We start from the raw sequence: 6000 nt of genomic DNA on the forward strand, positions 1-6000 counted from the left end.
TTCGTGTTGCTCGAATCCATCACCCAGGAGGCATCTGGTGTAGCAATCACGCGCTTAAGTGCCTCATAGTCAAAAGTCATGGAGAGGAGAGCTACCTCTGCCTGCTGGTAGGCACAAGTCTCAGGAGTACCAACTCTGCAAAGCAGTGCATCCCTTATGGCATCCTCAGTGATCATAATCTCTCTACCCCTCAATTGTAATGAATCCAAGCCTGGTCGGAAGAAGTTACAGTAAAATTCCCTGACCCACGAGATGTTAATCCGTCCCAAGTCTCTATCGACGAAATCCAATCCCAACTCAGAAATACGGGCGTTTATGGCACGCCTCACATCATTGGGAAGATTCAGCTTCTTTTCAATGTTCAGCTTTGTTTTTGCATAACGAGAAAGGCGTAGCTCACAGTAGAGGTTTGGGAATTTAGTCGAATCAGTGGATAGAAGTAACTGATTTTCTTTTTCCTCATCATTCATCGAATTCTTAGCATAGTTAGCATATGGTGAGGGTGTGGAGGTCTTAGAGCGCTTCCTCTTTTTGGAAGTAGCGGCTATAGCCTTTCCTTTATCCGACATCCTGAAAAACAGAAATAATATAGTATAAGCCTGTAGCCAAGTAGATACAAAGCACTCGAAGCGAAGCATATTCATGAAGTGAATAAAGAAAGAAGATTCCTTGGAATGCAAGCAACGGAATGCAGAATTCAAACCAAACTTCAAACCAAGAATTCAAACCATATTTTGCACATTATTTGTTAACTGAGTTTAGAAAGCACCATATCCAAAAGAATGACAAAAGAGTTAGGTTGAAAACCGAAAGAAGTCAGGTGGTGAAACAAGTTAGAGTTAGAATTCAGTTTGAAAATTAGTGATATGGTAATTACCATCTCAATTCAAAAGTAAGGCACAAAACAAGGCAGTTAATAAGTTCACAATCATGAATTGCAACAAGTCATTGATGATGAAATATGATATTGCTAGAAAGCAACTAATAAGAAACAAACCATCAATCAATGTGAAGATTATGAAAATCACATGAATTTATGTTGGTAAAATCAATTCATCGAGGAGTGAACCAATCAAAAGGCATTCAACAATAAATTCAATGATGCATCAATGTCACAAGTCAAGAGAAACGCGGAAAACCTTATGGTCTATGTGGCTTAATGCAAATTGTGCATGAATAACGCGAATTAAACCAGCCTCATAGATTAAAATCTTCAACTTGTGTGTTGATGTAAAAGAGGCATGGACCCTTAGAAGAATTACAAGCAATGGCCAATCGAAAAAGCTTGCTCAACCATGCAATGTAAAGAAGCAAATCAACATGAATAACGAGCAAGAATATGAAAAGCATGACCAAGGATCTTGTTCTTGAGGAGTTTTCAAAAACCATTTAAGCAACAGTACTCTAGTTGAACAGAATTCATCAACTAGGGGCTGTTACATTCATCAAACAAGATCAACACAAAAACTATGGTTAATGAAAATCCGGCAGCATTCCAGCAGCACATTGGCTAATTCCCAAATTTAAACAGTTGCAACAAATTCCGCATGGATTCATTAAGGAATCAAAAACACAAAAATCAGGTTTGAATCCATATGAGTGGGCGAACAAGCCAATAATGTAGCACAAACAGCAGCAAGCAGAGAAATAAAAAACAATTCAAATTAAATCAGCCAAGAAGCAGTTATGAACAGGTAAGCAGCCAATATGCATGAGTAAAGCAACTGTTAACAACATCAAGCCAAACTTAGTTAATGCCTGAATGGAAACAGCAATGTAACAGAGCAGTTCACACAGCAACAGAAATTCAAACAATGCCTAAATCCACTACTCAGCTCAGATTCGCTAACAACCTAATTCAAACTAAACTAACTAATCTTACCTAATCAAACTGATCCTAATTATGCTAATGCAATTAAAGTAAACAGCAAAAGAAGAAGTAAAACAGGGGAGGGTTAGAACCTGGGTGCAGAGGCTGAACAGAGCAAGAGGGAGGAGAAGGTGAAGTGGAGTGGTGAGAGGGAGAACCGGCTACGCTCAGCGGTGGAGCTTGCACCGGCGATGATGGTAGCCGCGGCGGTACTGGTGGCGCAGAGGGCAGAGAGAGACAGAGAATAGAGGGGCAGTCAAAGAGAGAGGAAAGGTGAGAGAAGAGAGAAAAGAGGGCGAGGCGATGGTGGTCGACGGGATTGGTACGCTCGCCGGGGGTGAGGTGGTTGATGGGGGAAGTTTGAAGATGGAGGGGGGAAAGAAAGAAATGAAATGTTGGAGAGAGAGGGGTGAGATGCGCGAATGCGCTAGGGCTCGCGTCTCTGGGGTAAGTGAAAATTTGAATCTGCGCGAGCACGCACTGTGCGCGTTCGCGTGGGTGGGCGAAATGGAAGAACGGCGCGAAAGCGCCATGCGCACTTGCGCATAGATGAAGGAATCGGAATGGGCGCGGAAGCGTAGGGTGCGCGTCGGCGCGGATGTGCTGGGCTCAGGGCACAAAAGGGGCCCAGAGTTAGCACAACTCTCGGGTCCTTAGGCTTAGATGATGTTAAGATGCATCAACGCGCGCTCGCACTATGCACGTTTGCGTGGATGGCTTGAGGTTATTGGACGGGCGCGGAGGCGTGTAGTACGCCAACGCGTAGAAAAAAAAGAAACAGGGGGTGACGCGGACGCGTACAGCGCGCGTCTGCGTGGGTTGAGGAACAGAGTTGGCCCAAAAGTGGCGCAACTCTCTGGTTTTTGGCCCAGGGAACTAAAATTCGCAGCCGACGCGCGCGCGCTTTGCGCTAGCGCGTGGCTTGCTATTCTTCCCCTCTTTTTTTTTTTTTTAGAGCATCAAAGGATCTCATAACTTCCCATCTTTCTCTAACATTCCAGCTAAGGTGTAAGATTAGGCACATTTTGAAACATAGAGACATTTTCAAACAACTTGAGAAAACTTGCAATTCAAGCAAAAACTCAATTCAAAGAAAATTCATCCCTTATCAAAGCATAGAATATATAAACACCTTAGTGAACAAAGAAAAATATATCAAAGGGTAAAGAAGCTATATACAATGGAACCCTATTCATTCATTCATTATATCTACAAGAGAATGGAAAGAGTTTACTGATGAGCGGATATTTTATACGCTTTTTGGGGTTAATTTCATATAGATTTTAGTATGTTTTAGTTGGTTTTTAGTTTATTTTCATTAGTTTCTAGGAAAAATCCACATTTCTGGATTCTACTATGATTTTGTGTATTTTTCTGTAATTTTAGGTATTTTCTGGCTGAAATTGAGGGAGCTGAGCAAAAATCTGATTCAGGCTGAAAAAGGACTGCTGATGCTGTTGGATTCTGACCTCCCTGAACTCAAAATAGATTTTCTGGAGCTACAGGACTCCAAATGGCGTGATTCCAATTGCGTTGGAAAGTAGACATCCAGGGCTTTCCAGCAATATATAATAGTCTATACTTTGCTCAAGTATGGACAATGTAAACTGGCGTTCAACGCCAGCTCTCTGCCCAATTCTGGCGTCCAGCGCCAGAAACAAGTTGCAAGTTGGAGTTCAACGCCAGAAAAGGATCCAAAGCTGGCGTTGAACGCCCAAAACAGCCCCAGGCACGTGAGAAGCTTTAGTCTTAGCCCCAGCACACACCAAGTGGGCCCCAGAAGTGGATTTCTGCACTATCTGTTATAGTTTACTCATTTTCTGTAAACCTAGGTTACTAGTTTAGTATTTAAACAACTTTTAGAGATTTATTTTGCATCTCATGATATTTTTTAGATCAAAACCTTATACTCTTTGATGGTATGAGTCTCTAAACTCCATTGTTGGGGGTGAGGAGCTCTACTGTGTCTCGATGAATTAATGCAAGTATTTCTGTTTTCCATTCAAACATGCGTGTTCCTATCTAAGATATCCATTCGCGCCTAACTATGGAGAAGGTGATGATCAGTGACACTCATCACCTTCCTCAATCCATGAACGTGTGTCTGAAAATCACTTCCGTTCTACATCAGATTGAATGAATATCTCTTAGATTCCCTAATCAGAATCTCCATGGTATAAGCTAGATTGATGGCGGCATTCATGAGAATCCGGAAAGTCTAAACCTTGTCTGTGGTATTCCGAGTAGGATTCTGGGATTTGATGGCTGTGACGAACTTCAAACTCGCGAGTGCTGGGCGTAGTGACAGACGCAAAAGGATAGTAAATCCTATTCCGGTACGACTGAGAACCTGCAGATGATTAGCCGTCCGGTGACAGCGCACCTGGACCCTTTTCACTGGAAGGATGGATGGTAGCCATTGACAACGGTGATCCACCTACACACAGCTTGCCATAGGAGGACGTGCGTGCATGAATCAGAGGACAGAGGAAAGCAGAGATTCTGAAGACAAAGCATCTCCAAAACTCCAACATATTATCCATTACTGCATAACAAGTAACCTTTAATCCATGCTCTCTTGTTTATTCGCAACTCAACTGATAAATATAATTGACTTCCTGACTAAGAATTGCAAGATAACCATAGATTGCTTCAAACCAACAATCTCCGTGGGATTCGACCCTTACTCACGTAAGGTATTACTTGGACGACCCAGTGCACTTGCTGGTTAGTGGTACAAGTGTGAAAAGTGTGATTCACAATTCGTGCACCAAGTTTTTGGCGCCGTTGCCGGGGATTGTTCGTGTTTGAACAACTGACGGTTTATTTTGTTGCTTAGATTAGGAAAATTTTTCTTTTTGGTTTAGAGTCTCTTATTATTGTTCTTGGTTAAAATTTTATACTTCTTCAAAACAAGTGTTACATTTACTGCCCAATTGGCTAGAGTGTTGGTCTAAGTCCGTGGCAGTTTGGTATACTCTTTTTAAAAATCTTTTTCAAAAAAAAATAATTTCTCTATTAAATTTTGTGCCAAACTTTATGTTTGGTGTTTTCTTGTTGATTTCCCTTTTGGTTTTCGAAAATTTTAGTTTAGTTTTCTAAAAATTTTAAGTTTGGTGTTCCTTGGTGTTTTCCCTCCAAAATTTTCAAAAACAAGGAGCATCAGATCTAAAAATCCTAAATCTTGTGCCATCTTATTGTTTTTCTCTCTCCTCTCTAAATTCAAAAATATCTTTTCTCTCTATTTTAAAGCAAATTTTCGAAATTTACCTTTAAAAATTCAGATTTTTTTTTAAATTTAAAACCTTTTTCAAAAATCATCATATCCTTTTTAAAACTTCCTAACCACTTTCTCTCTCCTCATTTTTTCGAAAATTTTCAACCATTTTTGTTTATTTTATTTTAATTTATTTCATTTTCGAATTAAATAAATAAATAAATAAATAAATAAATAAAAATTTTTTATTTGACATCATCTCCCTTTGTCCATTATGGATCTAAGTGGAAATGAACAGTCCAGGAGGACTCTGGGGTCATATGCTAACCCCTCTACTGCTTCATATGGGAGTAGTATCTGGATACCCTCCATTGGAGTCAGTAGCTTTGAGTTGAATCCTCAGCTCATTATCATGGTGCAGCAAAGTTGCCAGTATTCCGGTCTTCCACAGGAAGAACCTACAGAGTTTCTGGCATAATTTTTACAAATTGCTGACACAGTACATGATAAGGAAATAGATCAGGATGTCTACAGACTATTACTGTTTCCATTTGCTGTAAAAGATCAAGCTAAGAGGTGGTTAAATAACCAACCTAAGGCCAGCATAAGGACATGGAAACAGCTGACAGAAAAATTTCTGAATCAATACTTTCCCCCAAAATGGATGACACAGCTAAGGCTGGACATCCAAGGCTTTAAACAAGGAGATAAGGAATCTCTTTATGATGCCTGGGAGAGATACAGAGAGATGCTACAAAAATGCCCCTCTGAAATGTTTTCAGAGTGGGTTCAGTTAGACATCTTCTATTATGGGCTTGCAGAAGGAGCTCAGATGTCTCTGGATTACTCAGCTGGTGGATCTATCCACATGAGAAAGACAATTGAAGAGGCTCAAGAGCTCATTGATACAGTT

This window comes from Arachis ipaensis, chromosome B2 (assembly GCF_059453495.1).
Source record: "Arachis ipaensis isolate K30076 ecotype BB chromosome B2, ASM5945349v1, whole genome shotgun sequence".
Lineage (NCBI taxonomy): Eukaryota > Viridiplantae > Streptophyta > Magnoliopsida > Fabales > Fabaceae > Arachis > Arachis ipaensis.